We start from the raw sequence: 19,012 nt of genomic DNA, 5'->3' as shown, positions 1-19,012 counted from the left end.
ATTTTTTGAAGGCTATTTTTTTGCTGTTTATTGCTCTTTTAACATCATTTGTCAGCCATGTAGGATTTAGTTTCAATCGTTTATATTTGTTCCCCTTTGGTATATATTTAGCTGTATAGTTATCTAGAGTTAATTTAAAGATGTCCCATTTACCTTCTGTATCAGTATTTGAGAACACCTCCCCCCAGTCTATGTCCTGTAGTGCAGCCCTCAGCCCAGGGAAATTTGCCTTTTTAAAGTTATATGTTTTTGCCTTCCCCGCCTGTCTTTGTTTTCTACATTTTAAGTCCAAAGTAACTATATTGTGGTCGCTATTACCAAGGTTTTCCCGCACAGTTACATTACCAACCAGCTCTGCGTTGTTGGAAATGATCAGATCCAACAAGGCATCACTTCTGGTTGGGTCCTCCACAAACTGGCCCATAAAATTATCCCGCAATAAATTTAGGAATTGTCGCCCCTTTGTAGTTTTAGCCAACCCCGGACCCCAATCTATATCTGGATAGTTAAAATCTCCCATTATTACCACTGTACCTGCCCGGGCGGCCCTCTCTATTTGTTTATGAAGCCGAACTTCTATCTCTTCAGTGATATTAGGGGGTCTGTAGATTACCCCAAATATAATTTTTTCAGTATTTCCCTCCTTTTGTAATTCTACCCACAATGATTCCACATCCTCAGAATCATCACACACTATGGCATCGTTCACACTGACTTTCATACCACTTCTTACATACAGACAGACTCCACCACCTTTTCTGTTCATTCTATCCTTGCGAAACAATGTAAACCCCTGCAGATTGACAGCCCAGTCATGCGAGGAGTCCAGCCATGTCTCAGTGACCCCAACTATATCAATATGTTCCTCCAGTATCAAGGCCTCAAGCTCCCCCATTTTATTTGCTAGGCTTCTGGCATTTGTGAACATACACTTTACATTTCCATCCTTTATGTTATTGGGGTTAATGGGATTCAAGGGTGTAAGTTTTATTTTCCTATGAAGCCTATTCCTATTAACTATTCTAACCCCTCCCTCCGCTCCACCCCCAGGTACAATTATAATTCCCACCTCTCTATCTACACTTTCTTCCCCCTCTTTGCTGTAGGTTCCCTCCCCCCAAGTCCCTAGTTTAAACACTCCTCCACCCTTCTAGCCATCTTCTCCCCAAGCAAAGCTGCACCCTCCCCATTGAGGTGCAGCCCGTCCCTACGGTAGAGCCGGTAACCGACAGCGAAGTCAGCCCAGTTCTCCATGAACCCAAACCCTTCCTTCCTACACCAGCTTCTGAGCCACTTGTTTACCTCCCTGATCTCCCGCTGCCTCTCTGGTGCGGCTCGTGGTACTGATAGTATTTCAGAAAAGACTACCTTGGAGGTCCTTGCCTTAAGCTTGCGGCCTAAGTCCCTGAAATCATTTTTAAGGACACTCCACCTACCTCTTACTTTGTCATTGGTGCCAATATGTACCATGACTGCTGGGTCCTCTCCAGCCCCGCCCAACAACCTGTCAACCCGATCCGCGATGTGCCGAACTCGTGCGCCAGGCAGACAGCACACTGTTCGGCGATCCCGGTCTTTGTGACAGATTGCCCTGTCTGTCCCCCTAATAATTGAGTCCCCCACCACTAGTACCTGTCTGGCCTGCCCTGTACTCCTCCCTCCCTCCTTACTGGAGCAGACACCCCCCTGGCGGTCAGAGGCGGTATCCTGCTGCAGTTCTGCTAGCTCTGTAATGGCATCCCCCTCATCTGCCAAGCGGGCAAACTTGTTGGGGTGTGCCAGTTCAGGACTAGCCTCCCTGACACTTTTTCCCCTACCCCTCTTTCTAACTGTAACCCAGCTAACTGCCTGACTGTCCTGCAACTCCGTCCCACTGTCCTCCCCCACCTCTATTCCCGAGAGTGCCTGCTCAGTGAGCAGGAGACTCCTCTCCATGTTGTTAATGCTTCTCATTGTTGCCAGTCGCCCCTCTAGATGCAGGATCTGGGCTTCCAAACGGACAACTAGCACACATCTCGCACAACAATATGCACCCTCAAACTGTTGTTCAAGGATTGCATACATTGAACAGGATGTACATTGGACTGCATTTTCCAACATGGAGGCCATCTAATTATGGGGATTTCACAAATGTATAGGAAAAAACAGACAGTCAAAATGACACTTAAAATTTTTTGTAGACCCTGTGGGTTCAAAAATGAAAACTCACAGCGATCTCAACCTCCTGCTTTCAAACTCCAGTTTTTGAAACTCCTCTTTCACGCCCCCTCTTACACAGCAACACTCAAAGAGAGCAAGCTCTCAATAAGAGTCCCAAGCTAAGATTTATACACCTGTGCCCAATCTACTCCTCCTCCCCCTAGAGGTGGAACAGAGAAAAAAAAAAAAAAAAATGAAAAAGGGTGTTTAAACTCTAACAGTTATCCCACTATGTGCAAAAGAGAAAAACTTACCCAAAATAAGAATGTGGGCTATAGGCAGTCGCACCCACTCCACAGATTCACTCCGCACAACAGATAATCACAGTTTTTGAAACTCCTCTTTCACGCCCCCTCTTACACAGCAACACTCAAAAAGAGCAAGCTATAATACAGAGGATGAGAGGGGGATACATGATATAATACAGAGGATGAGAGGGGGATACATGATATAATACAGAGGATGAGAGGGGGATACATGATATAATACAGGGGATGAGAGGCGGATACATGATATAATACAGGAGATGAGAGGGGGATACATGATATAATACAGGGGATGAGAGGGGGATACATGATATAATACAGGAGATATGAGGGGGATACATGATATAATACAGAGGATGAGAGGGGAATACATGATATAATACAGAGGATGAGAGGGGGATACATGATATAATACAGGAGATGAGAGGGGGATACATGATATAATACAGGAGATGAGAGGGGGATACATGATATAATACAGGAGATATGAGGGGGATACATGATATAATACAGGGGATGAGAGGGGGATACATGATATAATACAGAGGATGAGAGGGGGATACATGATATAATACAGGGGGATACATGATATCATACAGAGGATTGAGAGTAAACACAGATTCCTCATGATTCAGAAGTTAAAAACATTATTGTCAGAAGTGGGATTCGAACCCACGCCTCCAGAGGAGACTGCGACCTGAACGCAGCGCCTTAGACCGCTCGGCCATCCTGACTTGATGTTCTTTTTGTGTTTAACTCTTTCCAATCCAGGTGACAACACAAGTTTTCCCACCTTTCACTTTTATTTTACTGTCATGTGACTGATATACACATGGGCAGCTATAATGGAACAATGGATAAAACAACATTTCTTTTGAATCCTTTATAGTAAAAATAAACAGCGCCTCTTTATGTAGATGTCGTTGTTCCATAAAACATGTAAGGATTGCAATAAACAGCATAATGGGTGTACAAAAAAGTAGGGGAAATGCATTCTACCCCAGATGGGACTCAAACCCACAATCCCTGGCTCAGGAGGCCAGTGCCTTATCCATTAGGCCCCTGAGGCACTAAAGATATAATCATTCTGTGGGTCACCATGATTATGGCGATACCCATGTTATATCGCTTTCTATGTTCTTTTTCTGCCATTCATTTTCCAACAACCGCAACTTTTACATTTTTTGTCCGACGCCATTGAGTAAGGGCTTATTTTTTGCGGGATGATCTCTACTTTTTTTGGTATAATTTTTGTGAGTATAAGAAATAAAGAGAATCGGAAGAATCTGGTGAGTGCCGACTTATCTTCTTCATTTTATGGATTTACTTCGCTATGTAACTAAGTCAGAGCACCGGCACAGACTTCCAACACAGCTGTCATACCGAGGCTACTCACCCTAACCAGCCACTTCATCAGGATGTAGCAGTGCCGGACTTGTGTTCGTTTCTTTTTGTTTGCATGTCTATGCTGTAATACATTTGTACTGCAGCACAGTATGACCTGATGAGCTGCAGACACTACAGCCTCTGGCTGGATCTCACAGGCTTCCGTAGCAGGCAGACAGGAGATCATGATCTGACCTCCTGCTACCATAGCAACCAACGGTGACCCGCAATCATGTCACGGCGCCGCCATTGGAGAACAGGGGGAGAGCGTAGGGACCAGCGTGATCGCAGCATCCAGCAGCTGAGGCGGGACTCCGGCTGTGATTAACAGCCGGGTCCTGTCGCCAATCCCCTGCACTGCCCGCGGCAGTGCCGGAGATCGCTAGGACGTATGCATACATCCAAATGCGCGAACATGTCGGATGATTGGACGTATGCATACGTCCTATAGTTGGAAGGGGTTAAACCAGGGGTACTCAACAATTTTTAGCGAGAGTCCGCTGAACCAGGTCTGCCATCCGGTGAAGGTCCGAGCTGAACACTAAGGCCTGGTTCACAAATAGCGGCTTCAGTGCCAAGAAGGAAAGAGCAACTGAAGTGTGGAGGATGTATGACCTAAATACTACCACACACTGTACCCATGAATAGAATACTACCACACACTGTACCCCTGAATATAATACTGCCACACACTGTACCCATGAATATAATACTGCCACACACTGTACCCCTGAATATAATACTGCCACACACTGTACCCCAGAATATGATACTGCCACACACTGTACCCCTGAATATAATACTGCCACACACTTTACCCCAGAATATAATACTGCCACACACTGTACCCCTGAAAATAATACTGCCACACACTGTACCCCATAATATAATACTGCCACACACTGTACCCCAGAATATAATACTGCCACACACTGTACCCCTGAATATAATACTGCCACACACTGTACCTCAGAATATAATACTGCCACACACTGTACCCCTGAATATAATACTGCCACACACTGTACCCCTGAATATAATACTGCCACACACTGTACCCCAGAATACAATACTGCCACACACTGTAACCCAGAATATAATACTGCCACACACTGAACCTCAGAATATAATACTGCCACACACTGTACCCCTGAATATAATACTGCCACACACTGTACCCCTGAATATAATAATGCCACACACTGTACCCCAGAATATAATACTGCCACACACTGTACCCCTGAATATAATACTGCCACACACTGTACCCCTTAATATAATACAGCCACACACTGTACCCCTGAATATAATACAGCCACACACTGTACCCCAGAATATAATACTGCCACACACTGTACCCCAGAATATAATACTGCCAAACACTGTACCCCTGAATATAATACTGCCACACACTGTACCCCAGAATATAATACTGCCAAACACTGTACCCCAGAATATAATACTGCCAAACACTGTACCCCTGAATATAATACAGCCACACACTGTACCCCAGAATATAATACTGCCACACACTGTACCCCAGAATATAATACTGCCACACACTGTACCCCTGAATATAATACAGCCACACACTGCACCCCTGAATATAATACTGCCACACACTTTACCCTAGAACATAATACTGCCACACACTGTACCCCTGAAAATAATACTGCCACACACTGTACCCCAGAATATAATACTACCACACACTGTACCCCAGAATATAATACTGCCACACACTGTACCCCTGAATATAATACTGCCACACACTGTACCTCAGAATATAATACTGCCACACACTGTACCTCAGAATATAATACTGCCACACACTGTACCCCTGAATATAATACTGCCACACACTGTACCCCTGAATATAATGCTGCCACACACTGTACCCCAGAATATAATACTGCCACACACTGTACCCCTGAATATAATACTGCCACACACTGTACCCCAGAATATAATACTGCCACACACTGTACCCCAGAATATAATACTGCCACACACTGTACCCCAGAATATAATACTGCCACACACTGTACCCCTGAATATAATACTGCCACACACTGTACCCCAGAATATAATACTGCCACACACTGTACCCATGAATATAATGCTGCCACACACTGTACCTCAGAATATAATACTGCCACACACTGTACCCCAGAATATAATACTGCCAAACACTGTACCCCTGAGAATAATACTGCCACACACTGTACCCCAGAATATAATACTGCCACACACTGTACCCCTGAAAATAATACTGCCACACACTGTACCCCAGAATATAATACTGCCAAACACTGTATCCCTGAATATAATACTGCCATATACTTTACCCCAGAATATAATACTGCCACACACTATACCCCTGAATATAATACTGCCACACACTGTACCCATGAGTATAATACTGCCAGACACTGTACCCCAGAATATAATACTGCCGCACACTGTACCCCTGAAAATAATACTGTCACACACTGTACCTCAGAATATAATACTGCCACACACTGTACCCCTGAATATAATACTACCACACACTGTACCCCTGAATATAATATTGCCACATAGAGATGAGCGAACTTACAGTAAATTCGATACATCACGAACTTCTCGGCTCGGCAGTTGATGACTTTTCCTGCATAAATTAGTTCAGCTTACCGGTGCTCTGGTGGGCTGGAAAAGGTGGATACAGTCCTAGGAGACTCTTTCCTAGGACTGTATCCACCTTTTCCAGCCCACCGGAGCACCTGAAGGCTGAACTAATTTACGCAGGAAAAGACATCAACTGCCGAGCCGAGAAGTTCGTGACGAATCGAATTTACTGTAAGTTCGCTCATCTCTACTGCCACACACTGTACCCCTGAATATAATGCTGCCGCACACTGTACCCTGAATATAATAATGCCCCTGAATATAACGCGGCCCCTGGAAGCTGCTGGAGGTCCTCTGTGGATGGAACCACGCTATCGAGGAGACAGTAGGATGTAATATGAAGAAGAATGAAGCGGAGCACTCACCAGGTAATATACAGGAGTATGGAGCTGGAGACGGACCGTTGAGCGCCGAAGAACTTCGTCAGGCCAGAACACTTTGAGTTGTAGGTTTGCAACATTGTGAGGCACACTGGTTGGAAAACACTGCATTAGAGTCTAGTACCCCGGGGCTGATAATTTTACCTGCCCTCTTGCACCCGGGGGTTGTACCATAAGTCACAAAAAGATTTGTCTGTTCAGTTCTAATCTACATGTAAGGACTGTTCTGGAAATAAAAGATAAGAAGCTTCCTGCAACCTCTATGGTTGTACAATATTAGATCCTGTGTACTGTCCCTTTAAGAAGTAAAGAACAGCCGAAATAGCTCAGTTGGGAGAGCGTTAGACTGAAGATCTAAAGGTCCCTGGTTCGATCCCGGGTTTCGGCAGATTGTATTTTTTAAACTGCCATATAGAAATGACAACCGGCGGGTCTGGATGATATGTAAGGCTATGTTCACATTGCCCTTGTGTTCTGGTTTGTTCGGCTCTTCTCTTTTTGCCTGTGATACATCTGAAGAGGTGGAGGGGTCTTTTCCTGTGTGTGCCAGAGACTGAAGAAATGGCGGATCATAGTATACAAAGAGTTAAACTGAAGAAATTAGAGATTTTTCTGATCTCCTGTTGTTTTCTGGAAGAGATATAATCCAGAGCTGTCTGGTAGCATCTTACCCCTCCTCTCTCCATAGACAACATGTAAAGGAGTAGTCCAGTATTGAAAAACTTATCCCCTATCCTAAGTATAGGGGAAAAGTTATTGATTGCGGGGAGTCCGGCCGCTGGAACACCCTGCAATCTCCCTTACGTGCCCCGGGCTCTCTGCATCAAGCGGCGGTTGACACGCTCCCTCAATACAGCGCTATGGCAGAACTAGAGATTGCGGAATGAAGCGCTCCGGCTCTGCCATAGAGTTTATTGAGGGGGAGTGTCAGCCGCCGCTTTGTGAGGTGGTCGACACGCCCCCTACCCGCGGACTGCCAGGGCCCTGTACAGGTGATTGTGGGGGTCCCAGCGGTCGAACCCTCAAAATCTAAAAACGTTTTTCAATACTGGATTACTCCTTTATCCCCTTAAGGGGATTTTCCGTTTTTTCACTTTCGTTTTTCCTCCTCACCTTCTAAAAATCATAACGCTTTCAGTTTTCCACCAACAGACCTATATGAGGACTTGTTTTATGGGGTACCAATTTTATTTAGTAATGACATCCGTAATTTCACCACAAAATCTACAGCAAAACAAAAAATTATTTGTGGGACAAAATTGAAAAAACAAACCAACGCCATTTTGTAATTTTGAGCGGCTTCAGTCTCTACGCAGGGCACTTTTCGGTAAAATGTACACCAATACCCAATTTATGTAGGTTTATTTTATTATACTACTAATAATTATAACTACGTGCACCAAAACATAGAATGTTTAAAATTGTCATCTTCTGACCCCTATAACTTTTATTATTTATTTTTGACAGTGGATCCTACATGTCACCCAGTCAGAGGCGTTATGTCCAGCAGAGGTGAGTACAGTAAGTGTGTTAGGGTCCCATCTGAAGTGAGGCCGCCTCCGATTGTTGGATGTGGGACACGTTTTGATGAAAATATTTGCTTAGAGCCTTTTTCGTCTTCCCTCATGATGCAGATACTCTGTGGGTTTTAAAAGAAGTGGGATTCGACCCCAGAGGAGACTGCGACCTGAACGCAGCGCCTTAGACCGCTCGGCCATCCTGACTTGATATTCCCTTTGGTGTTTACCTCTTTCTAATCCAGGTGAAAATACAAGGTTTCCCACATTTCCCTCACTGATACTATTATTTTACTGTCATGTGACTGATATACACATGGGCAGCTATAATGGAACAATGGATAATAATGGTACAGTGCAGAACTAGACATAATACAGAGGATGAGAGGGGGATATATGATATAATACAGGGGATGAGAGGGGGATACATGATATAATACAGGGGATGAGAGGGGGATATATGATATAATACAGGGAATGAGAGGGGGATACATGATATAATACAGGAGATGAGAGGGGGATACATGATATAATACAGAGGATGAGAGGGGGATACATGATATAATACAGGGGATGAGAGAGGGATACATGATATAATACAGAGGATGAGAGGGGGATACATGATATAATACAGAGGATGAGAGGGGGATACATGATATAATACAGAGGATGAGAGGGGGATACATGATATAATACAGGAGATGAGAGGGGGATACATGATATAATACAGGGAATGAGAGGGGGATACATGATATAATACAGGGGATGAGAGGGGGATACATGATATAATACAGAGGATGAGAGGGGGATACATGATATAATACAGAGGATGAGAGGGGGATACATGATATAATACAGGGGATGAGAGGGGGATACATGATATAATACAGGAGATGAGAGGGGGATACATGATATAATACAGGGAATGAGAGGGGGATACATGATATAATACAGGAGATGAGAGGGGGATACATGATATAATACAGAGGATGAGAGGGGGATACATGATATAATACAGAGGATGAGAGCGGGATACATGATATAATACAGGGGATGAGAGGGGGATACATGATATAATACAGGGGATGAGAGGGGGATACATGATATAATACAGAGGATGAGAGGGGGATTCATGATATAATACAGAGGATGAGAGAAGGATACATGATATAATACATAGTGTTGAGCGGCATAGGCCATATTCGAATTCGCGAATATTCGCGAATATGTGGAAGAATATTCGCATATTCGTAATATCCTCATTTTATTTTCGCATATGCGAATATTCGCGCATGCGAAAATTACATATGCGAAAATCTGCATATGCGAAAATTGCTTTAGTGAAAATTTGCATATGCGAAAATTAGCATATGCAAATTTTCGTATATGCGAAAATTCGCACACCAGTCTCACACAGTAGGTATTACAGCCTTCTTTACACCACACAAGCTGGAAGCAGAAAGGGATGATCACTGTGAAAAAAAAACAAAACAAAAAAAAAAAACGAATATTCGTAATTACGAATATATAGCGCTATATTCGCGAATATTCGCGAATTCGCGAATATGCGATATTCGCGAAAAAATTCGAATTGCGAATATTCGCGAGCAACACTAATAATACAGAGAATGAGAGGGGGATACATGATATAATACAGGAGATGAGAGGGGGATACATGATATAATACAGGGGATGAGACGGGGATACATGATATAATACAGGGGATGAGAGGGGGATACATGATATAATACAGGGGATTAGAGGGGGATACATGATATAATACAGGGGATGAGATGGGGATACATGATATAATACAGGGGGTACATGATATAATACAGGGGATGAGAGGAGGATGAGAGGGGGATACATGATATAATACAGGGGATGAGAGGGGGATACATGATATAATACAGGAGATGAGAGGGGGATACATGGTATAATACAGGGGATGAGAGGGGGACACATGATATAATACAGGAGATGAGAGGGGGATACATGGTATAATACAGGAGATGAGAGGGGGATACATGATATAATACAGGAGATGAGAGGGGGATACATGATATAATACAGAGGATGAGAGGGGGATACATGATATAATACAGAGGATGAGAGGGGGATACATGATATAATACAGGGGGTACATGATATAATACAGAGGATGAGAGGGGGATACATGATATAATACAGGGGGATACATGATATAATACAGGGGATGAGAGGGGGATACATGATATAATACAGGGGATGAGAGGGGGATACATGATATAATACAGGGGGATACATGATATAATACAGGGGATGAGAGGGGGATACATGATATAATACAGGGGGATACATGATATCATACAGAGGATTGAGAGTAAACACAGATTCCTCATGATTCAGAAGTTAAAAACATTATTGTCAGAAGTGGGATTCGAACCCACGCCTCCAGAGGAGACTGCGACCTGAACGCAGCGCCTTAGACCGCTCGGCCATCCTGACTTGATGTTCTTTTTGTGTTTAACTCTTTCCAATCCAGGTGACAACACAAGTTTTCCCACCTTTCACTTTTATTTTACTGTCATGTGACTGATATACACATGGGCAGCTATAATGGAACAATGGATAAAACAACATTTCTTTTGAATCCTTTATAGTAAAAATAAACAGCGCCTCTTTATGTAGATGTCGTTGTTCCATAAAACATGTAAGGATTGCAATAAACAGCATAATGGGTGTACAAAAAAGTAGGGGAAATGCATTCTACCCCAGATGGGACTCAAACCCACAATCCCTGGCTCAGGAGGCCAGTGCCTTATCCATTAGGCCCCTGAGGCACTAAAGATATAATCATTCTGTGGGTCACCATGATTATGGCGATACCCATGTTATATCGCTTTCTATGTTCTTTTTCTGCCATTCATTTTCCAACAACCGCAACTTTTACATTTTTTGTCCGACGCCATTGAGTAAGGGCTTATTTTTTGCGGGATGAGCTCTACTTTTTTTTGGTATAATTTTTGTGAGTATAAGAAATAAAGAGAATTGGAAGAATCTGGTGAGTGCCGACTTATCTTCTTCATTTTATGGATTTACTTCGCTATGTAACTAAGTCAGAGCACCGGCACAGACTTCCAACACAGCTGTCATACCGAGGCTACTCACCCTAACCAGCCACTTCATCAGGATGTAGCAGTGCCGGACTTGTGTTCGTTTCTTTTTGTTTGCATGTCTATGCTGTAATACATTTGTACTGCAGCACAGTATGACCTGATGAGCTGCAGACACTACAGCCTCTGGCTGGATCACACAGGCTTCCGTAGCAGGCAGACAGGAGATCATGATCTGACCTCCTGCTACCATAGCAACCAAAGGTGACCCGCAATCATGTCGCGGCGCCGCCATTGGAGAACAGGGGGAGAGCGTAGGGACCAGCGTGATCGCAGCATCCAGCAGCTGAGGCGGGAATCCGGCTGTGATTAACAGCCGGGTCCTGTCGCCGATCCCCTGCACTGCTCGCGGCAGTGCCGGAGATCGCTAGGACGTATGCATACATCCAAATGCGCGAACATGTCGGATGATTGGACGTATGCATACGTCCTATAGTTGGAAGGGGTTAAACCAGGGGTACTCAACAATTTTTAGCGAGGGTCCGCTGAACCAGGTCTGCCATCCGGTGAAGGTCCGAGCTGAACGCTAAGGCCTGGTTCACAAATAGCGGCTTCAGTGCCAAGAAGGAAAGAGCAACTGAAGTGTGGAGGATGTATGACCTAAATACTACCACACACTGTACCCATGAATAGAATACTACCACACACTGTACCCCTGAATATAATACTGCCACACACTGTACCCCTGAATATAATACTACCACACACTGTACGCATGAATAGAATACTGCCACACACTGTACCCCTGAATATAATACTGCCACACACTGTACCCCTGAATATAATACTACCACACACTGTACCGCTGAATATACTACCACACACTGTATCCCTGAATATAATACTGCCACACACTGTACCCCTGAATATACTACCACACACTGTATCCCTGAATATAATACTGCCATACACTGCACCCTGAATATAATACTGCCACACACTGTACCCCTGAATATAATACTACCACACACTGTACCCCTGAATATAATACCACCACACACTGTACCCCTGAATATAATACCGCAACACACTGTACCACTGAATATAATACTGCCACACACTGTACCCCTGAATATAATACAGCCACACATTGTTCCCCTGAATATAATACTGCCACACACTATACCCCTGAATATAATACAGCCACACACTGAACCCCAGAATACAATACAGCCACACACTGTACCCCTGAATATAATACATCCACACACTGTACCCCTGAATATACTACCACACACTGTACCCCTGAATATAATAATGCCACACACTGCACCCCTGAATATAATGCTGCCACACACTGTACCCTAGAATATAATACAGCCACACACTGTACCCTTGAATATAATACTGCCTTACACTGTACCCTTGAATATAATCCTGCCTCACACTGTACCCTTGAATATAATCCTGCCACACACTGTACCCCTGAATATAATCCTGCCACACACTGTACCCCTGAATATAATACAGCCACATACTGTACCCCTGAATATAATACAGCCACACACTATACCCCTGAATATAATACTACCACACACTGTACCCCTGAATATAATCCTGCCACACACTATACCCCTGAATATAATACAGCCACACACTGTACCCCTGAATATAATACAGCCACACACTATACCCCTGAATATAATACAGCCACACACTGTACCCTTGAATACTGCCACACACTGTACCCCTGAATATAATACAGCCACACATTGTACCCCTGAATATAATACAGCTGCACACTGTACCCCTGAATATAATACTACCACACACTGTACCCCAGAATATAATACAGCCACACACTATACCCCTGAATATAATACTGCCACACACTGTACCCCTGAATATACTACCCCACACTGTACCCCTGAATACTGTAATAATGCCACACACTGTACCCCTGAATATAATACTGCCACACACTGCACCCCTGAATATAATGCTGCCACACACTGTACCCCTGAATATAATACAGCCACACACTGTACCCTTGAATATAATACTGCCTTACACTGTACCCTTGAATATAATCCTGCCTCACACTGTACCCTTGAATATAATACTGCCACACACTGTACCCCTGAATATAATCCTGCCACACACTGTACCCCTGAATATAATACAGCCACATACTGTACCCCTGAATATAATACAGCCACACACTATACCCCTGAATATAATACTACCACACACTGTACCCCTGAATATAATCCTGCCACACACTATACCCCTGAATATAATACAGCCACACACTGTACCCCTGAATATAATACAGCCACACACTATACCCCTGAATATAATACAGCCACACACTGTACCCCTGAATATAATACAGCTGCACACTGTACCCCTGAATATAATACTACCACACACTGTACCCCAGAATATAATACAGCCACACACTATACCCCTGAATATAATACTGCCACACACTGTACCCCTGAATATACTACCCCACACTGTACCCCTGAATATAATACTGCCACACACTGTACCACAGAATATAATACTGCCACACATTGTACCCCTGAATATAATACAGCCACACACTGTACCCCTGAATATAATACTACCACACACTGTGCCCCGGAATATAATACTGCCACACACTGTACCCCTGAATGTACTACCCCACACTGTACCCCTGAATATGATACTGCCACACACTGTACCCCTGACTATAATATAGCCACACATTGTACCCCTGAATATAATACAGCTGCACATTGTACCCCTGAATATAATACTGCCACACACTGTACCCCTGTATATAATACTTCCACACACTGTACCCCTGAATATAATACTACCACACACTGTGCCCCTGAATATAATACTGCCATACACTGTACCCCTGAGTATAATACAACCCCTCACTGTACCCCTGAATACTGCCTACCCCTGAATATAATACTGCCACACACTGTACTCCAGAATATAATGCTGCCACACATTGTACCCCTGAATATAATACAACCCCTCACTGTACCCCTGAATACTGCCACACACTGTACCCCTGAATATAATACTGCCACAGACTGTACCACAGAATATAATACTACCACACACTGTACCCTCTGAATATAATGCTACCACACACTGTACCCTCTGAATATAACACGGCCTCTGGAAGCTGCTGGAGGTCCTCTGTGGATGGGACCATGCTATCGAGGCGACAGTAGTATGTAATATGAAAAAGAATGAAGCGGAGCACTCACCAGGTAATATGTAGGTGCTTCTTTATTGCTTAGCAAGCAAAATGGGGTGAAACATTAAGGGGACCTGATGGACGAGACGCAGGAGTATGGAGCTGGCGACGGACCGTTGCGCGCCGAAGCACTTCGTCAGGTCAAAACGCTTTGATTTCTAGTTTACAACACCTCGAGGCACACAGGTTGGAAAACACTGCATTAGAGTCTTGTACCCCGGGGCTGATAATTTTACCTGCCCTCTTGCACCTGGGGGTTGTACCATAAGTCACAAAAAGATTTGTCTGTTCAGTTCTGTTCTACATGTAAGGAAAAGATAAGAAGCTTCCTGTAACCTCTATAGTTGCACAATATTAGACCCTGTGTACTGTCCACTGTCCCTTTAAGAAGTAGAGAACAGCCGAAATAGCTCAGTTGGGAGAGCGTTAGACTGAAGATCTAAAGGTCCCGGGTTTCGGCAGGTTTTATTTTTATTATTATTATATATTTTTTTAAACTGCTATATAGAAATGACAACCGGCGGGTCTGGATGATATGTAAGGCTATGTTCACACTGCACTTGTGTTCTGGTTTGTTCGACTCTTCTCTTTTTGCCTGTGATACATCTGAAGAGGTGGAGGGGTCATTTCCTGTGTGTGCCAGAGACTGAAGAAATGGCGGATCATAGTATACAAAGAGTTAAACTGAAGAAATTAGAGATTTTTCTGATCTCCTCTTGTTCTGGAAGAGATATAATCCAGAGCTGTCTGGTAGCAGTTTACCCCTCTTCTCTCCATAGACAACATGTAAAGGAGTAGTCCAGTATTGAAAAACACCCTGCATTCTCCCTTACGTGCCCCGGGCTCTCCGCACAAAGTGGCGGTTGACACGCTCCCTCAATACAGCGCTATGGCAGAGCTAGAGATTGCGGAATGCAGCGCTCCGGCTCTGCCATAGAGTTTATTGAGGGGATGTGTCAGCCGCCGCTTCATGAGGTGGTCGACACGCCCCCTACCGCAGACTGCCAGGGCCCTGTACAGGTGATTGTGGGGGCCCCAGAGGTCGGACCCTCAAGATCTGAAACTTATACCCTATCCTTAGGATAGGGGATACGTTTTTCAATACTGGACTACTCTTTTATCCCCTTAAGGTGTTTTTCCGTTTTTTTGTTTTTTCACTTTCGTTTTTTCCTCCCTCACCTTCATAACGCTTTCAGTTTTCCACCTACAGACCTATATGAGGGATTGTTTTATGGTTTACCAATTTAACTTTGTAATGACATCAGCCATTTCACCACAAAATCTATGGTGAAACAAATAATTATTTGTAGGACAAAATTGAAAAAACAAAAAAACGCCATTATGTAAATTTGAGCGGTTTCAGTCTCTGCGCAGTGCACTTTTCAGTAACATTTACACCCAATACTCAATTTATGTAGGGTTTTTTATATTATACTACTTAAAAAAAATAAAAACTACTTGAAAAAATTTATGTCAGAAGTGGGATTCGAACCCACGCCTCCAGAGGAGACTGCGACCTGAACGCAGCACCTTAGACCGCTCGGCCATCCTGACTTGAAATCCTCCTGTGTGTTTAACTCTTTCCAATCCAGCTGACAGTAAAGGTTTCCCACATTTCACTCACTGATACTTTTATTTTACTGTCATGTGACTGATATACACATGGGCAGCTATAATGGAACAATGGATAATAATGGTACAGTGCAGAACTAGACATAATACAGGGGATGAGAGGGGGATACATGATATAATACAGGGGATGAGAGGGGGATACATGATATAATACAGGAGATGAGAGGGGGATACAAGATATAATACAGGGGATGAGAGGGGGATACATGATATAATACAGGAGATGAGAGGGGGATACATGATATAATACAGGGGATGAGAGGGGGATACATGATATAATACAGGGGATGAGAGGGGGATACATGATATAATACAGGGGATGAGAGGGGGATACATGATATAATACAGGGGATGAGAGGGGGATACATGATATAATACAGGGGATGAGAGGGGGATACATGATATAATACAGGGGATGAGAGGGGGATACATGATATAATACAGGGGATGAGAGGGGGATACATGATATAATACAGGAGATGAGAGGGGGATACATGATATAATACAGAGGAGCCAGGGTAGTCCTAATAGTAGTTCAGAGGTGCAGTGGGGAAGCACGAAGAACTCCAACTTCTCAGAATGAAGAACCCCAATATCCATCTAGATGGGCTCAGTACGGAATTGCACGGTACCGTCAAGCCTCTCTCCGTTGACAGTGGAGATATAGAATGACTTGTGAAGACGAACTACCGGGATGCTGTACTTGTGAATAAGTGAAGCGTCAATGAAGTTGCCGGCAGAGCTGGAATCCAGAAAGGCAACCGCAGTGAAAGATGTCTTGGCAGGAGTGGAGATCCGCACGGATACGGTGAGGCCTAGTAACGCCTCTCCCACGTTTACTGGGTGCGTGCCATTCCCTGATGCGGAGGACGAAGAGGACAGTCCTTTAGCAAATGCTCCATACTAGCGCAGTACAGACAGAGATTCTCATTTCTGCGGCGACTCCTCTCTTGTGGGGTCAGGCGAGACCGGTCCACCTTCAAGGCTTCCTCGGCGGGAGGCCCAGTAGACAGCTGCGGTGGATGCTGGAAGACAGGAGCCAAACGAGGATTGCGCTTGGAGCGAGCACTTCCTACTTCTTGTAGCAGTTCCTCACGTCTCTCGGCGAAACGCATATCAATCCTGGTGGCCAAGTGGATGAGGTCACTCAGGGTAGAAGGCATTTCCCGTGCGGCAAGAACATCTTTTATGTCATTGGACAGACCATTCTTGAACGTGGCACAGAGCGCTTCATTATTCCAGGACAGTTCCGAGGCCAGAGTGCGAAAACGGATGGCGTATTCGCCCACAGAAGAATTTCCCTGATTCAGGGTCAACAAGGCAGTCTCTGCTGAGGCAACCCTTCTGGTTCCTCAAAAACACTCCGGAATTCTTGGCAGAAGGACTGGGCAGTAGCAAGGGCGGTATCTGGAGCTGGAAACGGAAGCAGGCTGAGTGGGTGGCATAGGAGCAGGCGGTGGAGATGGTTGCTGCTGGGCTGTCAGAAGTTGCTGCATCATGGCGGACATCTGGTTCAGTTGACCTTGCTGAGTGATCTGCTGAGATTGCTGGGCCACAATGGTGGTAAGGTCAGCGACACTTGACAAAGGCACCTCAGCGGGATCCATGGCCGGATCTTACTGTCAGGATCTTTGCTGGTAGTGGAGGCTGGTGGTGGATCCGCTGAGCCAGAGAGGTGATGACGTGGGCCGTACCAGGGGAACGGTGTCTAAGGAGTTACTGGTCTTCACCAGAGCCCGCCGCAAAGCGGGATGGACTTGCTGCGGCAGGTAACCCCCAGGTCGTTACACCCAGTAACGACTCAACCTCTCTGGCTGCTGAGATAAGGCAAGGTACAAGAGGATCAGGCAAACGCGTAGTCAGACGGAGCAAATGGTCAGGGCAGGCAGCAACGGTTCACAGGCGGTAGTCAATAGCAACGGGTACGGACACAGGCAGGGAACACAGGAACAAAGACCGCTTTCACTCAGGCTCAAGGCAACAAAGATCCGGCAGGAGGCTGTGGGAGGAGATGGTACTTATAGGCAGTGCACAGGTGAGGCCTAATAAAGTCCAAACAGCACTCCCTCTCACAAAGCTTAACCCTTAATTAAACAACTTGGGCAAGGCCCCAATCACCGGTTCACTGGCCCTTTAGATCTAAGAGTCCCGATGCGCGCGCACCCTGGAGAGCGGGGGCGCACACGCTGAGACGCCAGAGCGTTGCCTGGGGACACACGCCGTAAGCGCTCCGGTCCAGGAGCGGGGACCGGAGCGCTCGGCATTACAACACGTTTAAAAATGTCCTCTTCTGACCCCTATAACTTTTTTATTTTTCCACGTACAGGGCGGTATGAGGACTCATTTTGTGCGCCATGATCTGAAGTTTTCATCGGTATGATTTTTGTTTTGATAGGACTTTTTGATCACTTTTTAATGGTATAAAAAGTGACCAAAAATAAGCTTTTTTGGACTTTGGAATTTTTTTACCTGTACGCCATTGACCGTGAGGTTTAACCCCTTAACGACGCAGGACGTATATTTGCGTCCTGCGCCGGCTCCCGCGATATGAAGCTGGATCGCGCCGCGATCCTGCATCATATCGCGTCGGTCCCGGCGCTAA

General features: G+C 44.8%; 4 non-coding genes across 4 annotated transcripts; 1 reads left to right on the top strand and 3 right to left on the bottom strand.

The window, feature by feature from the left end:
* Positions 1–3,116: 3,116 nt before the first annotated feature.
* On the bottom strand, positions 3,117–3,199 carry TRNAL-CAG (transfer RNA leucine (anticodon CAG)). The gene has a single exon. It is a non-coding gene; the product is annotated as a tRNA-Leu (tRNA).
* Positions 3,200–7,213: 4,014 nt separating this feature from the next.
* On the top strand, positions 7,214–7,286 carry TRNAF-GAA (transfer RNA phenylalanine (anticodon GAA)). The gene has a single exon. It is a non-coding gene; the product is annotated as a tRNA-Phe (tRNA).
* A 3,533-nt stretch (positions 7,287–10,819) lies between these two features.
* TRNAL-CAG (transfer RNA leucine (anticodon CAG)) lies at positions 10,820–10,902 on the bottom strand. Its single transcript has one exon. It is a non-coding gene; the product is annotated as a tRNA-Leu (tRNA).
* A 5,347-nt stretch (positions 10,903–16,249) lies between these two features.
* On the bottom strand, positions 16,250–16,332 carry TRNAL-CAG (transfer RNA leucine (anticodon CAG)). The gene has a single exon. It is a non-coding gene; the product is annotated as a tRNA-Leu (tRNA).
* Positions 16,333–19,012: the final 2,680 nt, after the last annotated feature.

This window comes from Hyla sarda, chromosome 10 (genome assembly GCF_029499605.1).
Source record: "Hyla sarda isolate aHylSar1 chromosome 10, aHylSar1.hap1, whole genome shotgun sequence".
NCBI classification, from domain to species: Eukaryota; Metazoa; Chordata; class Amphibia; order Anura; family Hylidae; genus Hyla; species Hyla sarda.
The sequence above is the reverse complement of the archived record's forward strand: the minus strand, read 5'-3'. Positions and strand labels throughout refer to the sequence as shown.